General features: G+C 38.1%; 1 protein-coding gene across 4 annotated transcripts in view; it reads right to left on the bottom strand.

The window, feature by feature from the left end:
• The window catches only part of LHFPL2 (LHFPL tetraspan subfamily member 2), a 117,859-nt gene that overhangs the window by 69,920 nt on the left and 22,259 nt on the right, over positions 1 to 25,680 (bottom strand). The window contains exon 1 of one of the 4 annotated variants that reach the window (XM_069001854.1): positions 12,850 to 12,868. The exons of the other annotated variants lie outside the window; for them this stretch is intronic. The gene's annotated coding sequence lies outside the window, so the exon portion shown is untranslated. Of the gene's footprint in view, positions 1 to 12,849; positions 12,869 to 25,680 lie in introns of those variants that run through there. 4 annotated transcript variants of the gene reach the window in all.

Raw genomic sequence — 25,680 nt, 5'->3', positions numbered from 1 at the left:
TTCTAACTTTTCTCCACAATCGTTCAGATTAAAAATATGGATGAAAACAGAAACTCAGAAAAAAAAAAAATCCCAACCTACCGAACAAAATCATAACATTTTATTTGTAAAATAAGTAGTGTCATTATTTTTAGCTCTGTTACACACACATATATGCACACACACACTCCCCAGTACTGGTGCCAGTGGACACCAGGTTAAACCTGGGTAGTCCCATGTGGCCAGTGTGTTATAGAGGATGAAGAGATGAAGAACAAGAATGAAAAACAGAGAAATTACCTAAAATAAAAACAGATTAAAGGTGCAGAAGAAATCAAGTCAAAATAACAGAATTCATATAATTTATATAAAAAGAAACTATTCAGATAAGAAAAAAAAGGTCTATCTTCCACAGAAAAGGACAGTGATGGGTACTAAAAGTATTCTATTCAACAAAATTGCTGACACTACTTAATTAAGACATCCATTTAAAAGGCATACAATAACCAATTCCATAAATCAAAAGGCACAGAGAGGATGCACTGCATATTTTAATTATAAATTTTCATTTTCATTATGTAACTTAGAGAGCATCAGAAAGGCAAGATTTATAATGCAGAGCATGTGATTAGACAGCATTGTACTTTCAAGAAATGTTCCTAACATATCTGAATTCAAGTCACTGCAACATTAAAAGGATAAGCAATATGGCTTGGCTAAAGATTAAAATACAACAAATATCCTTATTTTTACAGAAAAAGTGGGGAGGTTATGCAGATAACGTTTACCATGCCAATCAGCAAACCGTAAACAATAATGACTTTGAGTTTTATTCTATGGTTTTAAATGTCTTTACATAAAGAATCACTGAAGGCTTTCTGAGGCAAGTGAAGATCAGAGAAGTCATTAACTGTGTGCAGAGAGTATCAGGTGAACAAACAAAATTCCCTCCTGCACATACAATCCTGCTGATGTCAGGACAGCACCAAAGCTAAGCATCCATGCTGCTGAGTTATGCACCACTCCCATGCAAGTCCACTTACTTCAGCTGTTGGGAAATGTCCCAAGGAAGGGACTTGACTCTTCTTCCATGTGCTGTGGGCACTGAAAGAGAGGTACTTCTGTTTTTTTAGCTTGAGTACCCTCTGCCAACACCATTTCCTAAAATATTACAGCGTACATATAACATATACATGCATGTGTGAAAAAAAAACCAACAGAAAAGAAGCACCTTATCCCCATATTTATACACAAAAAGACTACAAGCATATCTACTTTAAATACTGCATATGACTTTTCTCCATTGTGACCAAAAAGCTAAATGAAATTCAATACACATACAAGTCCCATGGGTCTCTTCCACTTTGTCCTTCTGTAATTGTACTAAAAGTTTGTCTGGAGTCTCTCCCTCAGGCATCTGGAGTTGACACTTCTCCTATTTATCTAGCTAAAGAAAGGTCCCCTGCTTCTTCCCTGCCAATACCTTGAAGAATTTAATGTATCAGCAGGGACTTGAAGCTTGAAACTCGATCCAGTATTTTCATAAAATGATTCACAGACTTGCACTGAGTTTTCTGACTTAAGAGCAAAGGGTTTCCGTACAGCAATTTGGGGCTAGATTAAACCACTCATGTTTCCATCAGTGGGGGAGGGAGGAAGAGCACCATAACATGCAGCCACCAAATTGATTTTAGCATCCTGAGACAGAAAAGAAATTCCTATTAAAGTCCCTTCATACCTTCTTAAAAAATCACAGCAGCTATTTAATGACTCCTATGAAGTAAGAAGGGATGAACACAAAACAATAAAGAGCAAATTGAGGAAATAAAATGGGAACCAAGAAAAAAGTTTGGTTTTACTTTACAGGAGGGAAGACAGTAGTTTGGAACTTAATTTTACTCCATACCAATACCTGGGTAACAATGAAGAAAAATCAATGGAGAATTTTTATCAAAGAAGCATTGATGTGCAAAGCTGAACCAATTCCTCTTTTCGTAACTACACAAGATGACAGGTACCCAATACAGAAGGACATGCTATTCTACCACATATACTGAGGAACTTGTCAAATGCTCAACACCACCTTCACTTCTATTATGACAATAAGTAAACTGAGCAACAGCAAGGCTAGTTATTCTAATTTTCTTTTTTTGAGAATGGACTACTACTTTGAAAAATAGCTTGCTTGTGCAAAATGGCATCTTCAGTTTCTTTGAAACTGAAAATGTCTTCCATTAACACATCAGCCCAATATCCAAGGGTACAAAACATGGAATCGACTTGTATTAAAAAGCCTTATCCCAGGCTTTCTGAAACAGACCACAAATTTACAGGAGTTTCATCCAGTTATTTAAAGAAACAGAAAATGATAGCTCTCAAAGATGGGGTTCATTTTGGTCACCAGAAATCAGACAGAACTACTATTCGTCTATATAGAGTCTTAAATAATATGAAGACTCAAAAAATATTAAACATCTTTTTAATTGCCAGGGCACCCACCATTATGATCCTAAAAGCCGTTTTTATCTTCCAAATTATGAATCAAGGTCAGTAACATATCTCAGAGAGTTGGGATTCATAAATTCCATTTTTTGATTTGAAGGAAGGAGCAGGTTGTTATAGAGACTAATCCAGAAGCACAGCAGAAAATAAATTCATCACGTGACAAAACTCTTGGTTTATGTACAATGATGCATGCACAAAAATCACAGAACCACGAAATAGTTAGAGATGGAAGGCACCTCGGGAGATCATCTTGTCCAACCTCCCTGCCAAAGTGGGCCACTCTCAACGTAAAGAAGTTATTCTTCATACTGAGGTGGAACTTCTTGTGTTTATTGCCATTGTTCCTTGTCCAGTATCTGGCCACCACTGAAAAGAGTCTGGCACCATCCTCCTGGCACCCGCCATTGAAATATTTCTATGCATTGAGGAGAACCCCTTGTAGTCTTATCTTCCCTAAACTAAACCGGCTCAGCTCCTTGTAGGAGAGATGCTCCAGGCCTCTCAACATCTTTGTGGCCTCTACCAGAGGATGAGGATTGAGGAGGGACATCAGACACACGAGCTGCACATAGCAGGAAGACAGTTTTCACTAACAGAAACTATGTGTCTTTACAAGTCATAGGCAGGATAGTCTTCACAAACACCGAATGCCCAGAAAGGATACCAATATGTTAGAATAACCACTGCCAAATTTCTGCAACTTTTTCCCATTTTCTGGAAACAAATTTCATCCAGATAATGCCATTCAGGACTCTGCATCCAGGTGAAGAGTTCAAGCTTCCAAAATTGCAAGTCATCTAGAGGAAATGCTACTTAAAAAAATTCAGTCATTCAACAGTATCTGTCCTTCATCTTCTGAATACTGTATCTTTACAATATTTCAGCACTTATGGGGGGCTTATAAAAAAGAGGGAGAGTGACTTTTTACACAGGCACATAGTGATAGGACAAGGGGAATGGTATTAAACTAAAAGAGAAGAAGTTTAGATTAGATGTTAGAAAGAAATTCTCTCCTGTGAAGGTGGTGAGGCAGTGGAACAGGTTGCTTAGAGAGGTTGTGAATGTCCCATTCCTGGAAGTGTTCAGGGATGGTGCTTTTAGCAACCTGGTCTAGTGAAAAGTGTCCCTGACCATGGGAGGGGGGTTGAAAATAGATGATTTTTAAAGGACCCTTCCAACCCAAATCATTCTATGATATTCCTGTTAAAAATACTTTAGATGCTAAAAGTGGTTTTAGAGAGAGACTAGTTATAAGTACATTGATGAAAGATTATATTTAACTCAAAATTCAACTGAACATTAAAAAGAGCCACAGAAACTACATACTGTTAATTTCTAGGTGTATATTCCACGCATTTGTAACATTGCTCTCATACATTAGTGTGAATTAATATCTTTTACATCAGCTTACATATAGTATGTGTATTGTTACCTGCAACACATGTTTTTCTAAAAGGCTGTATGTCTAAAAAGAGGGTTTCATTTTGTGGTTTTTTAATTCTTATAGCCTAAATGGTTTGCTTTTAATAAATGACAAGTAGTTTTGGATGAGATGACAGCATACATTGCTATTAAGCTTGGCTTTCAAATCTTTGTGCCTAATATAATAGCTACCCACAGACTCAATCAATAGCATCTTGCTCCTGAAACAAGTATTGTTTTAATGACTAGAATCAAAGATTAATTAACTAAATTCTATTTCATTTTCTCTAATCATCAACATTATTGTCTTTCTAAATAACACGTAATGTTTCTGTGATCACATTTCAATCAAGCTCCAAAAATATTTGTATGTGGTTTCAAAAGCCTAATCAGGGAAGGTTCTTCCTCATCACTTTGGATTCCTCAATCATTCCTTCTCACAGTATTAAAGGTCCATTAAAGTGGACCAGAACTAAAGAACCTGTGAGGCTATGGATGTAGTTTCACCAATCCTTTAGTCATATATGGGGGGGGGTTTTAATACTTTGAGTAATATTAAGATGCATATCACATTGGGCTTGTTAAAATATGTTGCCTACAATTATCAGTTATCAAAAATGAAATTCAGAGGCAGCTGCTACTAATGAACAAGGAAAACAGAAACCTTCTCTTTCTGCACCTTCAAAATCAGAAGCTGTGTGGAGCCTTTGTAAAAATATATTTATTTAAAATAATAATTTAATGTTAGGCTACAATAGGCAGGTTCTTCATTAAAATAAGTATTTATAATTTTCAGGTTTTTCATAGCATTGCAGCCAAAATTCTTTTCATTGAATTTTAGTTCATTTAAATCTTTAACTTAACCAATTGTACTAACTACCTACCACTGAACAGTTAAATGATTAACATTCAAGAAACTACTACTCTGGTATGCCTTTTTTTGGTCAAAGACTTTATTGCAGCACCACAGTCTGGCTGAAAGGCAAAACCATGCTGAGAATTTTCTAGAGTTTTGTTTAATGTCTGCTCATGTTCAAAGAACTAAATTGCCAAGACAATAAACTGCTGAAGAGTGAAAACAACCAAGAGCCCAAAAGGTGTTGTCTGATGATGACCCTGGAAGATATTCTGGATCTTCAGACCTGAACAGTGATCCAATAGTATGCAGACAGGACAAAGAGCTTCTGAATAGCAATGAACTGGTTGGATACAAATGCAAAAATGCCTTTCAGACAGGTGAAATCTAACGTGCAGTACTAAACAGCCTGTGGCCAAACAACTCATCTCCATACCAACAGTCTGTTCACAGACAAAAATTCTATTAATTTTTCCTTTCAGCTCTATGCGAAACATCCATTTCTTTGGGAACCTTGTCCTAGCTTGATAGGCTACTCCCATTTTTCTGTCTGTATGAAAAGACAACCTTGCTTAAAAATTCTTTTGAATTAACTTTGGACTAATATTTTTCAATTTGTGGCAGAGATTATCTAAAGTGGAAATGACATAAGGTTACTTAGCATTTAGAAAATTATTAAAAAAAAATAGAATGGGAGGGAAAAATACAGTGGCAGTGGGAGAATGTGCTTTAGTTAAAATAACTTTGAGATTTGTGCAGGAAAGCCGTGAGGCCAACCATGGGGCAAAAATGAATTATTAATATTCCTACTAAACAAAAAAAAAGCTTTCATGGCATCTTGCTATGCCATGTTCACACAGCAGTCAAGTATGGCTTTTAAGCCACCATTAATGTAAGTAATAAATTGTAGGAACTGATACTTAAAGCTACTGCCTGAGAGTAAGAAAACATGAAATTGCTACTAGTGTTTTTTCATACAGAAAAATACACCTCTTTTGCAATGAGGCTGTGTGCAGTAAAGAGATGAAAGACATTCCTCATGAGGAAGAGCAAATAAACCCCTTTAGTCCTTTACAGTTTATATTGCTTATTGTACAGGTTGTGTAAATTACTACTACTAAAACATTAATTCCTAGGAAAGCAGGACGCACACACTTCCTTCGTTGAAGTGTTTCGGGTAAGTAATATGCTTACATTGTCGTGAACAGTTTTTAAATTAAGTACTTCTACTGCCTTTTACAAAAGAAATAAATTCCTGTATTCAGTCAAAACAATATCTGTAAATTAAGAGTGTTTTCCTGGCTCAACACAATGTTAATAGGATTTCCATTTGTTTCCTGCTTGAATTTTAAGGAAGGGTTTTTCTGATAAATGCATTTTTGTTATTTCTGGGTATTACACAAAAAAAGTTAAGGATTTCTGTTTGCCAGACTCTCAGCCACGTGAGTGACAGCAACTCTATTCACATACCTAACACCATGAAAATCTATCTAGCTGAGATGTTCTGATGTGCATAGAGTTCATTTTATATGTTATGCAGTTTACCTTCACACCAATTATTTTCATCTTCTTTCTTCCTAAATGAAGCCACAAACTATACTGCAGCCACAAAAACCAATCACAACCAGCTACCACAATGATTTCAAAAGTATACTTCACCCTGGGAAACTAGGCTAGCAAAGTAAAAATGGTTTAAGAACAGTAAGCTAATGCATATCCTTTCATGGACACACATACCAGGTTAAATTTGTGATACTAGGTCAGCTTGCAGCAATTTCCTGTCTCACATTCCCCCCCATACAAATACAAAAAGCAAATGTTTAAATCAAGATGAGACCCACAGAGAGCTTTGCCACTGTTCAGTGTTTAAGGCCATAAGAACTGTCTCTGCAACAGAGAGGAGATCTCCACTCTGTTCTCCTTCAGTGCTGGTAATGATATCTTTCCCCACCACATAAGAGGGCTGAGTTCCCAGCTGTGCACTGGCACAGCTTCTGCAGGACCAGAGAGAGTGGCCACATGCTGACAACCAGCCAGCTCCAGCCCCTCCAGCCAGGAGAGGTGGGACAATTTGAACCACCTTGAAGCAAGGACAGAAACACACCTTCACAGCCAAGTTCCCCATATGATTTATTTACCACACAGGTGGGGAGCAGAACAGCATCCTAATAGTAATGCTTTTTGTTCCCTTTTCCTTTGCAAAACAATTATGCAGTAATTTCTTTTCAGCAAAGGGGTACAGTTCTGGCTTCTCTTCCAAGCCAGTAAAGTGTGAGATCGTCATGGGGAACAGGTTTCTTCCCCTCAGCATCCTTGCCATGGACCATTTACTCCTCAAGGAGATGCAGAGGCTGAAACACACCTATGCAATTTCCTCCAGCTTTTAACATCTTTGTTCCCTGAGGCAAGGAAGAGACATACAGATTTATATTTTAAAAATTTACTTTAAAAACAATACAAACACATTCTATTTTCACAGAAATATTATAGACTATACACATATGCTGCCTGTGGCTCTCCCATACCTGAATATACCTAGTGACCAGATCAAGAAATTAATGTATAGCCAAGATGCCTCCCATGCAAGCAGTGCTTGCTTTTTCAAAGCTTTCATTCTGCTTGCAACCAGCCTCCTCCAGCAGTGTTTTGCCCCTCAGCTACAGCATCTCTGCTCCTTCCAACAGCTCTTCTCTCTCTCTCCACTCTGGCAATTCACCCTCCATGACCCATTCTACCACAGTTTTTAAAGGGCTGTACCAATGGCTCTTATCTTTGTTCGCTTTCCTGTGGAAACTAAAATTTCTGGAAACTTTATGTCTCCAAACAGCAGCAAAGAAAACTGGTTTTATCCAGGGTGCAATTCTTCCTTCACTCTGGCCACTGGGAGCCACTGGATTCAGCAAGTCACCTACTTGCAGACAGATGGGCCAGCTCTTCCACCCAAGTCTCCTCGTAGAATCAATATACAGAAAGGGGATGTAAAAATAGTTACAAATATACAAAGAGCTTATAAAACCATAAGTTTTCTAACATAATCTTTAGATTGCACATAGACAAATTCCCCAATGCTATACAAACACTACTGATCAATTTTAAATCTTTACTTAAGTGTATTCAAAAGCTTAATAATTTCAAGATTACAATAAAGAGAGGGAGGATATGTGTTGCTCTTCTCACTTTCATTACATAGTTATAATCCCTAATCAAATGTATGTTCAGAAAATAAAGGGCTTAGCTAAAGCATACATTTTCTAGAGAATTATTTTTAGCTTGCTTAACATTGAAGGAATTCACTGCAAGCTCTCCACAGCATGGAACAACGTTCCCACCAATCTCTCTGTTACAAATTAATGAAAAGCTGACTGCTCATTCTCTGCCTAAAGGCATCTACCATGCATCATAAATTTCAGTCATGGGCATTGAGGAGCAGATCAGGGTACAACCTTACCCAAACCATCCAAAGGAAGTTCTCCACTTCACATTTATTGCATTAAGATGATACCTTGAGCCTTCTACACAATTAGTTCTCATGTACTCTCCTCTTTCTCTCACTACCAGACTTCTCCACAAGCATCACATGTTCAGAAAAAAATTGACAGGCTCTCTGATCCTCTTTAAAGCACAGTATGCAGGACAAGTTAAGTATTTTTAACAGCCAACTCCACTGCTGAAATGTCATGTTGAGTTTGAAGGAAAGAACAAGCAGCAAGTATTTGCAAAATTGAATCAAAAGACTCAGCAGTGATCTTTCCATTAAAGGCCCTGCCCTAAACAAAACCTATGAAGTATTTTAGCTGTGTACTTTGGAACAATGCCTAGAAAGAAGGCTACAGAGATCCCCCCACCCAAACCACTGCTCTTTGACTGGTATTTATCAACAGCAAAGCAAGTAGAAAATTATAATACAAAATCACTTGGCTACACAAAAAATAACCCAACTTCTAAAGCAACAACAAAAATGTTATGTATGATAAGTAAATTTTTTAAAGTGCTAAACACTGCTTTAATTCAACTGCTCCTGCTTATGTGTGAGTAACTTTAAGCTATTACTGGCTACTGGAGAACAAGTTAATTTTGAAACACAAAGAAAACTTAAATAATATACTACATTAATGGCTTATAGACCTTGTCAGTCAAAATTCTCTGTTTCCAAAGAAAAGGAACATTTTACTTAAAACAGAGAAGAGTCAATTGATAGTAATACTCTTAACTTGAACACAGTGTGAATTACTAGATAATAATACAAGCTGTTTACTAAAAAAACCCCACATTTTAGCTCATCATTTATGATCACTAGGCTAAAAAGCATTAGCATACCTGCCAAAACTCGTCATTTGTTTTTGACTTCTGTAACTCAAAACAACATTGATAAATGTGTAGAGGAAAAGACCCACAAAACATTTTCCCTTGGCTTTAAGTTTAGTTTTTCACAGCAGGCCACATATTTGTCCCATCTTTTGCCTGCCAACCTGGCCTATTCTGCTCTCTGGCAGTCTTTCCCCAAAGTTCTTCAAGGCGTGCAGCTCCAGGTTTGCACATTATAGACCATCACAGCATCAGCGCAAACTTGTAACTTCTAGCCTGGAGTTGCAAGCTGCACAATACACATATCTTTCATGCAACCTAGCAGGGATGGATGAGTCATCCATCCAATCCTTTTCACCACTAAGGCTCCTAATACAATGTGTGAAGAAATCATACAAAACAAAGCAAGATATTTTACCAAGTTTTAGAGGAGTCAAGTCTGAATTATTTTAGTTAAAATTTATAGTGTTTGTCTGCTAATGGAAAACTTGCATCTGAAATAAACCCTTAAACGGCAAAGAATTCCTCAGCTATGGAAAACTAATTAAAGCAAGCAGATCCAAGAGCTCTGCTACTAATGAAGCTTAGTGTTGTCAGACTTGTGCTTCACAGTTGATCAAACTTTGAGAACTCTGTCTTTCTGTTCATGGCTGAAATCAATCAACTGAACAAAAAAATTACACAGAGAAAGAAGCACCTACAGATCCCAGCCCAGAAACCCAGGACAATGCCTTGCATCAGGACTGCACAAATTACACGGGCAGGATGGTCTCTGTGCTATGCATGCTCCTTACCCCCTAATACCACAGAATTATGCCATTTCCTCCTAAGACAGAAGTGAAAAACTAAAGGGGACTCAGACACTTTGCCCCCATGTCCCAACAGTCTTTCTGCTGAACCTTCCCCCAGCACCTAACGCCTCATGCTCAACACACTCACACTCAGCAGAGCTGCGTGTCCAGCCCTTCCCACTGCTCCTTGTTCCATAACCCTCTGCACTGCGCAGGGCTAATGCATGAACCAAACCTGCCACAACATACACCCGGAGTGCCCTTCCCACCACTGCATGCCAAATACATTCACTCCTTCGCGCAAGGCCATAAAGGTGTGGCACAGCTGAACAGCGGGTAACAGGGCATTTGATAAACCACAGACAGGCCCATATGCTGGCCAATGGGCAAAAAAAGAGGCACAGCTGGACAGCCAGGACACCTGGAGAGAATCCTTTTACAGGCTCAACAGACTGGTCACAGTTCAGATCCAGTTCCTGATCAGGAAAATGGACTATTTTCTTTGGAATGAAAAGCAAGTGTTTGGGGTTTCTTTAATTCTAGAGTAATTTTGTTCCTATTTAAATGAAATTTATCTAACTGAATTTGTATCTCCGCCTTGCCAGCTGCTTGTCAACATGCCTTTCAAACAAAGTAAGATGCTATAATAAGATTGCCTTCATTATTCTCAAATTTTTACATAAAAAAAAAAAGGGAGAAACCATAAAAACACAGTTATTACAAGTGCTTTTGGCACCAAAAAATGCCTGTGGAAATAACTTTCATCAAATAACCGTAGCCACCATTAGTGAGTATGTACAACACACAAATGGAGAAACTTCAGCATTATACTACTTGTGGAAATTATCATCATTTTCAGATCTACAATCTCATTCCTCCTTAATTTATATATGTCATCTAACACATAATTCATAGAATCTCAGTTAATTAAAGAAATCTTCACTCAGTTTTACTGTTAACAAAGTAAAAAAATTTGGCACTTCAGCCACCAACTGGATGGTGGCGCTTACACAGTGTTGTGAGATTGACTCTTCCGTCAAAAGACTGGCAAACCTTCCAAGCCCAAAGTGACTGGAAGTCTTCAGCAAAGAAAAATCACCAAGCAGAAGTGTACATGAGGTTGACAGAATGACTGATATGTGGAAAAGTCAACAAGGATCCATTTCTCACAACAAAATCTAGTGGGCAGGTTACTAAAATGATAGATCTGTAACAAATTAGGAAATGCTTTTTCTTCACAATGTTCACCTGAATTATGGAATCATTGCAGCAAGACACTGGACACACATAATGCACAAAAAATAACTAAATTCTTGAATTACAGACCCACTGCTGGTTATTTAAAATACAAATGCTTGGGTTCAACCTTTTTAGAGCTAGGAAGCTCCTAAACCACTAATTAAGGGACCTAACCATGGGAAAGAATTACTACATATACTTCATGCATTTCTTACATTTTTCTCCCTAAGCATATTTACTAGCTGCCTTTAGAAAGAGTATGAAACTAAATGGACACTTGGCCTGACTGGAACATGCCTAGCTGTCTGTTCTCATGAAATTAAGGAAAATACGCCAAATACCAGATGATGGCTGACAAACCAACAGGCACAAAATGTATGCAGACATTAGACTCTTAATTCTCTCCCAGTTTACAAACAGCATTAATCACTATTTCTGTGAACAGCATTATATAATGTAAGACACAACAGATTTAGACAGAGTTATGTATAATTATTGTGAGAAACAAAAATCGCAAATAAGAGAAATTATTTTGCTTCTCTCATACATGTGATTTTATTTGCTACTGGGAAACAAGCCATGATCCAGAGCCAACTCTCAAACAGGAAAATGAATTAGGTACAACCATTTTTAAAAGCCAAGGCTGTATTCAACAAAGAGGTTAAATTTTGGTTCACTTTTAGGAAGCTTTTTAAATTCAGTGGCAATTAAGACTTGACAGGTGGACCTTGTATCCGAGGAATGCCCCAGCACAGTACACAAATCCCAGTATAAGGAGAAAGAAGTCATTTAGGCCAAGACTTCTGTTCCCTTCGTGTATTAAATGGTGCTTTTAATCTGGTTAACTACTCAACTTCCATGAGGACCAACAGTCCCTTCAGATGTATCTGAATATTGGTAAACTGGCCAATCAAGTCCAGTTACACGGCAATGGGGTAGATTTGGGAGTGTTTCAGGGGTTTATTTATTATTGTATGAGAGGTAAAGCAAGAAGAATTAAGTACAGAGGAATTTTTCAAAACTTTTTCTAAAGATGAGGCTGATACTAAATCTGGTATCTTTTCCATGGGGAAGACTATACACTGATCTAGATTTAATTTTGTCGTCACCTTTTCATAAAGAAATAGGATTTTGTTGTTTTGGACAGTTTGCTGCCCAGGTTCTATTCACTGCTATGCTCAATAGTCATCAGAAATGACAACAACACTTCAGCCTGGAAAACTAGCATGACTCAGATGCCTACTGCCACTGAGACGCCCTATCTCCAGTTATGTTGCATGTGAGAACCTGTCCCTTCTAATAAACAAAATGAAATGAGTTATTGAGAATAGGTAAAGGGATAAATCACATAGTAGACACTGGGTATTAGGCAGCACTTTATTACAGCTGCTGTGTGCAGTACTCTACCTGAGACCTCATCAGTGCTAAACAGAAAATAACAGCTATGTCCCTTTACATGCAGCTTTCCTTATTTATGTATCTCAGATGTATAAACATGCATACTTGTCCTTCAGCTGTAAACTCCAGGTTCTCACTGGCTAGACTACTTGAAGTTTTTATTCCTCTTCCCACAAGTAGGCAAAACATGTGCTCACCTCATTGCGTTTGGACTGTCTCTCCAAATTGTCAAAGCAACTGCTTTTCAACCATCCTTTTTCCCATGTGAGATCCATTTAAATTTTCCAGTTGAGGCATAAGACATTGTGTAGTGAATGTGGGCCAACTGATAATAGGCTTGCTTTTGTTACTTACATGTCACGACTTCTTATAAGCAACAAGTGGATTCACAGGGTCTGCAGACCATAGCTTGATAATCATTTACTGCATTCTCTGTGTTCTACTAGCAAATTACCTAATAAAAATACAGAACAAAACCAGAAGATATACTGGACCCATCTGAAATGCCTTCTCAGTCATCAGTAAACCATTAATGACACTTGTAGACCTTTTCTCAACCACTTGCATCACTTGCATGTTCATTTTACAATGGTTTCATGTGGAGTTCCCCACTATTTTCTATGAGTGATGTATGAGATAGTCAAGAATATCACACACAGTCACTGCACAAAAAAAAAGTCAAGATACCTCCTCTATCTAACACTCATCTTCTATCTGCTAGGCTAGCTATACTACCAAGGAAGGAAATAAAAATTGCCTGGCACAGTTGGCTCTTGATAAATCTATACTGGTTGCTTATCAATTTTATTATTCCAGATGTGCTTAAAAAGCAATTGTTTAATAACTTGTTTAAAAAAATGTGCAAGGATTAAGATTTCACTGACCAAGTTGCAATTTCTTTCTTCCTTCAGGTTTTATTGACTGGCTTACAATTCCCTTCATGTTCCCCAGCACCTTCAAAGTATATATATCTTTTTTAAAAAAGGAAGAAGTAGGGAGCACAGGTTTACATTTGCCCTTACCCAGTCTTCTGAAGACTCTCCTGTTCTTTCAAAGAATCTCTGAATATTTGGACCAGAGTAGCTGACAAAGAGGTAAATTATAATGTTGAGTTTTCATTTTAGCAATCTTCCAGTTCTTATCTGAGCACAGTAAGCTATTAAAATCAGTGAAAGAAAAACATAAGTTGATCATGCAAGACCTTAAATAGGAGAGAGAGAAAAACGATGAGAAGCGGACCTTGGTAAGAGTGATTCCTGACCATCTAGATTAAAAAAAAAAATCCCCACCAAACAAAAACCAACCAAAACCACACTAGTTTGAAGCACTGATAGCCCCTCAGGCAGTACATGTTTGTAGTTGGTTGTTTGGGTTTTTTTCTTTAAATGAAGATAGTAAAAAAGTAGTCTAAACCACTAACCTTAGTGCTTAGCTTCAAAAGTCTGTTTAAAAGTTTAAAGTTTAGAAGTCTAAAAAAACCGTTGTGAAAAACTTACTAAACCCCTTTGGGCAGGTTTTGTAAGTGAAGATCTACTCAGGTATTGCCTTCAGCTACACTGCTGGGAAAGTGCAGGAAGCTGGTGTCTCCACTGTTCTGGTCCAAGGTATTCCTTACTGCCACAGTAGGAGGGTATTGTACCAATGGAAATCCCCTGTTGGCTCTCAATTGCAGTCAGCACAGTCACTTTCCTGTCAGGTTTTCCCAAATGTGATTGCCTGAACAGGCCTGTAGGTAAGAAATTCTCCATGAAACTGGGAGGCAGCTCTCCCTGCCAGTGACAGGAAAGACACAAGCCATTCTGACAGACACAGGGATTGCAGCAGGAATAGCAAGAAGGCAATCTTTCTTTCTGTACCTGCCTTGAAGTAAATCAAAATGTCAAGTTACCTAGAAGGTAGGCTACACACTGGATTTAGCACACAACAAAGACATGATTCCATTAATGCATGCTGTTTAACACTGATCAGTTAAAGTGACCTAATGGTACTGCCAGAAACCACCCTATCACATGTGCACTAATTTAAATAATTTAATTATAAAAGGTCACACTAACCTAGGCATATCAAAAAGGTGCTTTCTCTCTCTTCCCCTCTTTTTTTTTTAATAGAAGAAAAATTAAAGAGAAGGAAGTTTTTTAAAGAAAAAGAAAACCAAGAGCAAGAGACACCAATAAAAAACTAGTTCCCCAGTTAACACATACAATTTCTAGCGTTTATGCCCTCTGGTTCCATTCTCCAGCAGTGCTTACTTACACTACAGATGCTGAGTTAACACACATATTGTAGCTTCAAACCTCCTTGTAGCCCAAGAAGTATAGTAGTAGAGTGCCTCCTTTCACCAGTATCGCATTCACCAATAAAATATCTATGTTTGTTCTTTTCGTTTGATAAGCTTTGGGCCTATGGTATCACTTGTGCAGAGTTTCTGCACAATTTCAGTTTGCTGTGTTTAATGCATACATGGGACCAGAGCAGGTACAAGGCCCTACATCTTTTGCGTGTTGCCAATACAGTGAGGTATCTCATCCGACAGCATATCACGAGAACCGTTAAGACTTATCCAAAAGACATATAGAACTGAAACAAATACTAACATGCTAGAGAAAAACACAATAACATACATGGATGAAGGAGGACTGGTTCAGATAGTTTCTTAATCCTTATTCCTGACAAATGTCCATGTTGTCCACATTTAATTTCCTAAATTTGTACTTTGATTTTTTTTTTGGTCAGTGGTAGCTATTATACCTTACCATTCAGCAAGGAGTTGGCTGAAATCAACTATGTCTTTAACATGACATATGAATCATCCAGAAACACAGCTGACAAGGATTCTCAATTCACACTGGCAGACATCAATTTAGGTAAGCAGAAATCCTTCCATTGGGATGTGGATCAAAATTTTACCGAACAGGATCAAGGTTATAGTATCTGCACTGTACTTCAGTTACAGTGCACTGAGTTGAACTATTGTTTTTGATTTTTAAAGTTACGTATTAGCAGAAAGAAATCACTTTTCACAGAACATGGCAGTTGAAGAAATTGGATTGCACAGTCTCCTACTAGTATAAGAAAAAGAAAGAGGTACTGACTGGCTGGTTCTGAGTGATCCTTTGATCAGGAGCAACACACTTCCACTGATAGACTGTTGTGTGTTCATGGAAGAGATACACATCACACTGCCTCATCCTGGCCCATCCAGTAAGGAACTAAAGGTAACAGAGAGATGAGCTGTAACGTATCTGCCTGAAGTACAGCATGAGGAAAGGCAAGCCAAATATTTAACTAAGTTGTTGTCTTTCTACTGTTTTAAAAATATGCACTTTCTATTCACATGACAACAAAACATTCCGGAAAAGAAAAATTATGCCGATCCACAGCACATTCCATGTTCTCCCCTTCTATGATACATAATTCTTCATTATGTATTTCTTTGTACAGGACTTAAACAAGCCCTTCGTTTACACAGATCCTTCAGTCTAGAAGGATGGTTTACAGCTCCCAGTTTAAACAATTACAGTGGTGCATAACTTGGCTATCAGATTGTCTTAGCAGACCTTAACAATTCACAAACTTGCAGAGCAAACATCAGCGAAGCAAAAATGCCCGTGTTTGTATTAAACAATGGCAAACTGAAGGGGAAGCATCAGCATCTAGTTTTACATCGTAACAGTGACCCAAATTAATTCTGTTGTATTTTCCCAACAGATGTCCAAAAACCAGGGGTTATTCCATCTCCTTTTTCTAATTCTAGGATCATTTATTTCAAGACAAAAACACATTTACCTGAGCTGAATAGAGATTAACATTTTTAGTAAGATTTTGTCAGATAAACCATATTCAGAACCATAAAACATATTTATTACCCAATTAACATACACTTATGCTACATATTAAGATACACTCATGTAATTGGAAAACTAATTAACATGTTTCTAATGACATGTTAATTCATGTCATTAGAAAACAAAACATATATTCCTGAATTGGACACCATGCCTTCTGCACATCTCAACCAATTTAGCCTCCTTCATCACTGTTCTTTTCAGGATTCCATGTGTTTGTACTGGTTGTTTATGTGACTACACCAGAAAACCACCATAACTTGTTTTATCTGAGGCAAAGAAAAATATATACATATATATGCATCAGATATGTTACATCTCTACAAAAATAAAGCAAAAGCTGATGGCTCCCATTCAGGAAAAACAACTTACCTGCCTTCAAAAAGAAGAAAGGAATTTACTTTCCATTATTTCACAATACAGCCTGGCACCATATGTTTCATTTGGATTTTTTTTCTATTTTTGTTTTTCTTCCCTCTTGAAGGACTATGGCAAGCTCTATTATGCATGGATTCAGAAACTACGAGTCAGCCAAAAGTCTCAGATCTCCCAGGACAGACATGTCCATCTGTCATTTCACAGCAGGAGAACAATAGCAGCTTCAGTATAGACACAACAAGCTCACACAATCCTTACACAGCCAGACAGAAAATCTGCCATAGCTGATAGCTAGCTGCCTTTGAAACTCCAGACAGATGTTCCTGTGTAACACCATGATCAAATGCTTCTTTCTTGTTTCTGTATTTTCAAATTCCTCATTTTTTTCATAGCAACCAAGACACTGTCACTTTACTACTTGTAACCTCTGCAGAGCTTTGGGAAAATCACACTTCAGAAGCAACAGAACCTAAGACACAGAAGCATATTCTTTAATCTGCAATTTTTCTACTCTTGGGGCTTATTTTAAAAGTAGGTTATCCATAAAGTTTGACATAAAGACTCTTCTTGTATTGTAGAATGATTTTTCTAGAGCTTTGCTTAACAGCCTTCAATTATCTTCTCCATGAATGTTTAACAGCATTCTGCATTTTCTTCTCAACTGTTGAAAAAAAAATCCACTTTGATTTTTTAAAATAATTCATTTCATATCTATAGATCTTGAAAACAAAAGTTACAGACAAAAAAAGAATTACTTGTAAAACACTCTAATTTAATCTTTGAGTGGCTATGCAGAAAAAAATTGACAAAGCATTGGTTGCAGTTCAATTAAGAAAAAGTGTAACTGGTAACATTCAACCAATTTACACATCTAAAAATAATCTCACTAGGCCCATCTGATAAACTTTTGTTTCAGTAGTATATGGTGGAAGTTTTTCCTGATGAGTCTCACTGGGTTTTGATTACAGAAAATTTGCAAGACTGGCTGCTTCACAGTTCCCACATTTTCCAGAAGCAAACAAATGAGTCATTTTAAACAACAGGATAGTGTCGGTATCCTACTGTGAAGTTTGCTTCATTGAGAATGAGCTTCTGAAATGTTTGACTTCTAGTAACTGAGGGCACGCTGAAAACCTACACTTTGGTGTACCTTCAGAAGTCCATGCTGGAATTTAAAATTAAGCAAACCCAAAATGAAGCAAAAGATCCTCAAATATTATGTAATTTGACAAGATGAAGGCTGACATGTTACACCGTACTAGCTCACTGTTTTTTGTTCAAGAACAGTATCATCTGTATTTCTTCTTTAAGGACCTCACAGACAGAAAAAGGTAACAGTCAGGAAAGGAAAGAAAAATAAAAAAGCTTGGGAAGGAACAAGAATAAAATACTCCAAAGATGAAGCTACAAAGGATGTATATGCATATGATTGATAGAAGGTACGCTTTATACAACATCCAAATTCCAAGGTTTCACTTCAAAAATTTAGCTGTGTCTCTCAGATATTTCTGGAAATTTTACAGGCACTGGATGTACAGTTCTCCTTAGTAAAATCAATATGCTTTTTGAAACTACAATGCAAATTCCTTTTCTTGTAACTTTCCACAAAGATGCACTTCAGTCCCACCCAACTGGCAAAGGCAGTTAAGCTCCAACTCTTACTCCTTTAAAGTTTGTTGGGTAGAAGCAGTATTTAAAACTTGAATAAAGATCTCTCAAATATCAAGACAGATTATGTATGCCACAGTAGGGAAAAAATTGCAATAAAAACTCTTTTAGACGGGCTTTGTTTTAGTTTAGTTTTTGGATGGCAGGGGTTGTTTGCTTTCTTATCTGTATTGAAGCTTGGAACAGCTTGAGGCAATGAACAGCACAAATTAGGCAGGAGTAAGAGTGCAGCTGAAAAGTTAAAAGGTAACATCAAATTGAATTCCTCACCATTAGGGAACAGAACAACAGTTAAACCTGCCACAAAGGAAAACTAAATCTAAAATACCTGCTTTTCACTTGTATCCAAATCTGTTACTATGGTTGTCCTTTTCCTTGTACATGCCCACTTTGTGTCAAGCTGTGTTATAGTACATAACCCCTGTAGTTTCCATTAAGAGGTGGTTTCCTAAACAACAGATTATGTTAAGCATGCATCAACTAATTTCTCATTCTACAAAATAGGCTATGTTCTATGTACTAAAAAATTCAAACTCTAGAATGTCAGTTTCCATTTCTTAGCAAGGTTAATTAAACTGACTTAGTCAATGCACAGTTATTCTGTAAAGAAAACAAAGTAAATATTCTGGTAAACATTGGAGCTTTCCTTTTTTACTTCCACCAAGGTCCACAGATTGATTAGAATGGGACCTGTGCCTCCAGGAAACAGACCAGAGTCAGGAAGAGTCTGCTTCTCCAGGAAGCAAAGCAGAGCAGAGCAGAGCAGAGTGTTCCAGCCTGGACATACAGCACACTGTAAATGAGCATCCATCTCCCCTCTGCTTTTCTTGCTCTACTGTGCTCCCTCAGATATTTTAGATATACCTGTAACATCTGCAGTAATAAGGACCAAGACTGAAAAATAAAAGCACACGATACTTAACTATGACTTAACTATGACAGACAACTAGATCCTTACTTGAGTTGTACAACTGTTCAGGGTTGAAAATTCCTAAGGAAATACAATGAAAGAGGAACAATCTTCAAATTAATACAAGACAGTGAATGGCCATGAGAGTTATAGGGAATAGTTTCATGAAAAAGAAACAATTCTTTTTCCTAGGAAAGTTCTTAAATTCAAACAAAATCTCACACCGGAGATTCAGTAAGCCTCATGATACAGCAAGACATTTTAACATAGTGTTGGGAGAAATTAAGTCACAATCTATAAATTGCAGGGCTGGAAAAAAATTTGTGCCTTAAGGAACCATTTAATGCTGGGATCCTTGCAGAGAATACTTCTCCTGCATGTGTTAATATCATCAATACAATACCATCATACTTTTGCCCCAAAGTCTCATAAAAAGCCATTAAGGTTATACTTCACAGGTTTAACATGGTATGTAACTGCTGGACTTTACATACACCAGTACAACACTTGTTGACATCTTTCTGGAGCCTAGCTCACCAACAGACTACATCATCAAAACACTCCTTTTAAATCTGCACAAAGCCAGATGGAAGCCTGCTATTGACCAGGAAACTCTCTCTGCCAAGGTGCATTTGCAAAGCCTCTGTGTTTTGTTAAATAAACCCAAGAGCAAGGAGTTCTCCAGACAGAAAAGTTTAAAAACAGTGTCAGGGGCCCTCCCCCAGTTCTATCTTTTGTTCCATCACAGACAATCACTGAAAGTTTTTAAAAATGCAGACTTAAATGACAAAAAAGAAAATGAAAACAACCCCAACAGTTCCCACTGTATCCTCACGTACTGGCTGGCAGAATGGGATTATTACTAGGAGTTTCCAGATGCAAAGAGACTGATCACAAACTCATTGGCAGGACTCTGCTATGTACTTTCTCCCAGCTGTGAGAGCTGCTCTGCCTGCCAGCACCGTCACACAAGCACTGGTCCATCTTCCTTCACGTAAACACAAAAAATGCATGGACAGTTCACAAAGCAATGGGAAACTGATTCCAGTGAAACGGGGACTGCTCTGCAAGTCAGGCATAACTGCAGCTTTCACAGCAAGTACAGATGATCCCACCAGCACATTCCTGGTATTCCTGCAGGCAGGGGCAGTGTGACACCTCAGTGAGCAGCTTGTAAATGAAGCAGACCCTTGAATGCCCTTTGCCTCAGAAAATTCCTTCAAACAGAAATTGCTCTTTAGAGCCTACAGCTGCAGAAGTGCATGAACCCAACAGGAGATGAGGACCCAGAAAGGAGACATCTAGAGCAACCAGACCAGTAACTCAACCTCAACCAGTCTGCCTCTGCAAGACAGCAAGTATTTTTATAGATGTCAGGACAAGTAGGCTTTGTTTCTGTGATAGCACTTAACTCCTCACTGCTGACAACTGTGTTCTTCCATTTATGTTTTTCTAGGGCACTGCCTTGTACCTGGAAACATTCATCTTAGCATGGCCATTGCCACGTCTGCCAGTCACTCCTCAGTCCAGAGTACTATGTACAAGGGCCACAGCACCATGTCTCTCCTCTTTGCATAAAGCACTATTTCGATTTCCAGGAACAGACCAGTTTATTTTCCTCTTTCCAAAACTAACATTACTGCTACTGTAATCCTGGAAAAAGAGATACCCAGGGGAGAATCAAACAGCAATAACAGAAGTTGTGAAAACAAAATGGCTTCCTTCCATCTGTGAAACACAACCACTGGGGAGGGAAAAGGCGGAATGCTTTGAACAGCAATCTCTGCAGTAAGAGTTTATTTAGATGTGTCAGACAGACAGTGTCCTGCTGTGCTTGTCCCCAATTATCTGGAATTAGAAATAAGATGGGAGAAGACTGCAAAGCTTTGATCTGAAGCAGAACAACACCAGTTTCGTGGTATCGGTCATGTCATACCCTTAGAGGCAGCCAAGCCTGAGATCTGTTCCTAAAACTCTCATATGTCTTATAGTCTCCTGTATCCACTGACCTCTTTTAATTCAAATGATGAGTATCTCCTTTTGCACACAAAATGAAAGCATCTCGTAGAAGGAGACCTGCCTGTAACCCCATGGCTGCAGCTTCAGGCTAGTCTGAAGTTTTTTGCCAACCAAAAAGGAACATGAGAGAGGGCTTCCCCTCCTCCCCTCCCTTCACTCTGCCCTATACCTGGCCAGTCAGTCCCATCTCCTTCCCTCCTTTACATCAACATGACAGACCACCCTAAACCTGAGTTCTTTTTCTCTTGAGTTAGTCTGGGAGAGGGGGAGAGCAGGGCTGGTCAGAAGCAGAGCCAGGCTATGCCCTCCCTCAATTTTGGGGAACCAAGACACTAGGTCACCCCCCCGTACTGCCCTCCTTGAATACCATTGGAAAGGTTGCCCATCCCTGGGATTTTAGAACATCTCTAATTTGCCTCATCTGTAATATTTTTTAAATGTCATTTGACAGGAGTTAGGCCCACACATTATTTTTTTCTGATTACTCCAGACATCTCTGCTTTCTATTTGGACTGCAGTACTGCACAAGCACTCACCTTGGTAATTGCTCATGTTACAGCTTTCTGCAGTCATGGCAGAAGATAAACTCTTTCAGATTTAGGAGAGACCTACCTAAAAATGTTATTAGCTTGCTGGTTTATTTTAACTGACATCTCCTAGAATGCTGTACGTATTATAAACAGAGGTTTAGAACTAAAAACTTAAATAAACAACAGGAATTTAAATGGCCTAAACTTATCCATCAGTTAACAAACAAATTTATCTGACCATATCTGAGCACATATATCTGATCACTTGAAGTGTGACAAGAGATACAACACATCCTTCCTCTGATTTTTAAATCTAGAGAGACAGTAACCTTAAAAAAATTTGTCTACGCACCACTGTTTTGAAAATCAGAAAAGGTTTTCAATGGTCAGCTGACCAAAAAAGCAAATAAAAAATACTATCTGTTGTCTGAAAAATTATATACCATCTGAATACTCCTACATAAAAGAGAGTGTTAAAATGACGTCAGGATAAACTTGATACTCAAGCTTCACTACTTGCAAGGATGAATACCCACTGAAACTAAATTGTCTCCTGACAAAAAACATCATGAGCTGGACACTACTGAAAAACAACCTTTATCTTTCTAAGTAGTAACAGAGTAAATTGTGACAGAGGAGGAACCTCCTGTTCCAATCTAGATAAGGAAGTCTTCTTTCAGATAAGATTTCATTTGCATGTGTCTTTAGTAGCAAGAGAATTGGCAAGCTCATCTCTTATGATGGTGGAGATGTCAGAAGAAAACCCAAACAACCTGAATCAACAAAACCCGTTACCCTTTGAGATTTTCCAAGCTTTCAAGAACAGCACCTAGTTATCACAAATTTAGTGCAAGCTGGTAATAAGAGATAGAATAGTACTTCTAACAGATGAGCTAAAGACATAAAGATTCGTGCAATTCTAGGAGTAACAAAAATGTATGCACAGAAAAACAGGCATATTAAAGCATTCCATCCAGCAGTGTACATGCCATACCGGCCACAGCTTATCAAAGAACAGGTCATTGGCCCTTTGTTGACTACATCAAACTTCCTGAAATCTGCCCACACTGGGTCCTTTAGGAAATGATGGGATGTTTTAGTTCACTAAGTCAGAAGGCATTCTTATGTTCCTTTTATTTGGTCAATACCCCAAATGAATGGGAAAAGACAAAGAAAAGGCCATTCTGTATGTCTTTAGTGTAGCCCACTTCTTTGCTCCTACCCAACCAAGCAGGACTTACCGTCACAGAAAAACGTTTCTTTTTCCTTTCCTTTCTAGATACAACCAGCGTCCTTACAAAATAAAATTAAAAAAAAAAAAAAAAAGAAAATAAATTTAACCTGACTCTTCTTCCTAGCTTTCCTCTACATGTCCAACTCCTTTTACAGGTGTTGCAGAAAAACCTGACAGGCCCATACTTTTAATTAATCCTCATGTGGCCAGTATACCATTTGCCTATTGCATACAGTGAAGTTGAGTTTTCAGTAACTACAGGAGAAATTTGAAACAGTCTTGAAGATAGTCCAAATTTTAAACCCATTCACAAAAGAGCTGGCTTTAAGTCAAATGAATGCACTTCCAAGACATATGTATTTGTGTCTGTGCATCTGTCATCTGTATCTCTAATAAGCAAAACTCCATGGATGTTTAGTTACCTGCATTGGTAACTTAGAGTATTTTCAATGTTTTGCAAAGCAGAAAACAAACAAAAAACCCACAACACTTCTCTGACAACAACATGAAATAAAATTAGATCCCACTGTACTTCAGAAAAAAATCTGTTAAACCCAAGAGTTCGGTCAGTAAAAATTAGCCCCTTACATCAAATGTAGCTTATAAATGATTAAGCTCTAACAATCCCACCCACTCTAGTTGGTCAGATAAAATCTGCTGCTTCTTAATTGGCAAAATATTTAACCAGTCTGAGTGATCACTTAAGAGAAGTTAACCCTTTGATTCCATGTGTTTAAACATTAACATTTACAGTGCTCACAAAGTATAATCCAGTTACTTAAAAAAAACCCTATTTGCAGCTCATTTCTTTTGATCTGGAAATACATACGATATGTATGCCAATAGCAAGTTCACACAGAAGCAAGTTATTTTAAGATTTACATTAATTATAACTGGGAACCTGGTGGTCTGAATTCTATTTCTGATTCTTCATGATCCGAGAGACTAATTTTAACTAATTTTCTCAATTAAAGTCTTTTCAATCATACCTAACAAAAAAAATATCTGAAAGAAATCACCTGGTCAAACATCTGAACTCCACTTCTGTACAAATCTCATTTCCTCAACAAGCAAAAAGCCAAGGCTTTTCTTATATTTCTTCAAGAGAGGAATACCAATTCTAGAAAGCAAAACTTTTAAAAAAAATCATTTCTGCAAGTCTCTTTGGAAAGAGTAACATATACTAGCACAGCTCCAAGTAAAGATTTTTAAGCAAGCACCAAAAGCAAAAGATATGCTAGAGAATAGCTGAATTTTACCTTTAATCCCAGCACGTTAAAAAAAACCAAGATTTTTTCCCTTTGATCTATGATAAAAAGCAGTCAGGTATAGCAAGCAGTACATCTTCCATTGCTTTTTACTGGAGCCATTGGTTTTCAGCTCCCTGGAGATAATCAAACCTTAAATATGAAGAATGTATCATAGTGATAAACAAGGGATGCATCACATGACATACTTCCAAAATATACTAGCAAATAACACTTAACTCCCTTTTTCCGGTGATACTGTGCATGGAATTTCTAACACAGCTGATAATTCAGTGTGCAAAGTTAACATCAAGTTGCTCACGCTGTAGAACTGGGAGGAAGTTGGTTTCTGAAATACATGTCTAATGAGACAATGGTGCAGCAGCCAGCCTGCCTGCCTGCCCCACAGCACTGCCAGCTCAGCAGTCAGGTCTTTTCTGTGTCAGAAACCTAACACCAGCCCTCATCACCAGATGCAAGTAAAAAAAAAAGTTCTGATTAAACATGAGATGGCTGTCATGTTTCACATTCCCCAGACTCTCTGAAGTTTCATATATTTTTCATGCTTTTAAGAAGTTACCTAGAACCAGTCATGCTCCTAAGCACAGGGATCAGAAATGGTAAATCCCAACTCCTAACTGAAGGCACCAGCCTAAAAAGCAAAATCTCACAAAATCAGCTTCTTTCAAGCATTTTCGCCTTCCTCCTGGCTCTCTTACTCTCAAAATGAGCAGGTCAGCTTCAGCAATGGGAATGGGATGGGAAAATCCTCCAACTCCTCTCCTGACAATTCTGTGACCTGGTGGTGAGGACACAGCACCTGGCAGGTTCCCCAGCCTGCAGAGAGATGGGAACACAGGTCATCCATTTTCAGTGGAAGCACCCCAGCTGACAGGCAAAGGGAGGCTATGGTACTACCTCTTTAACCAGTATGCTATGAGACTATAGGGCAGGCACAGTTCTTCTACCTACATATCCTCAGGAGAGGACTCATGTTGGTAGAGATGCCCAGGCAGCACCACGCCAGAAGTAGGCAGGAGATGAGCAGCAACACTGTCCACGGGCTAATCCTGCAAGACTCATCCCTCCCTTGGAGATCTCTGGTTCTCTCTACTGACTCTACAAACATTGTGGGCTCTAAGATCAGGTAACATGAATCAGGTGGCAAATTTTTCAGCTCTGCATGGTTTTAAAACATGGAGTTGCTCTGAAGCTGCACCCAGCCCTTTTATGACTGAGTACACTTGTATATCAATTTCTGGCAGAATTTTAAAGCACACCATTCTGAAAGTAAATTAATAGAAGAAAAATGAGTCAAGGGAAAGATTCAGTTTCCTTTTACATGCATGACTCA

Source organism: Aphelocoma coerulescens, assembly GCF_041296385.1.
Source record: "Aphelocoma coerulescens isolate FSJ_1873_10779 chromosome Z unlocalized genomic scaffold, UR_Acoe_1.0 ChrZ, whole genome shotgun sequence".
NCBI lineage: Eukaryota > Metazoa > Chordata > Aves > Passeriformes > Corvidae > Aphelocoma > Aphelocoma coerulescens.
This window is presented reverse-complemented; position numbering and strand designations above follow the sequence as displayed.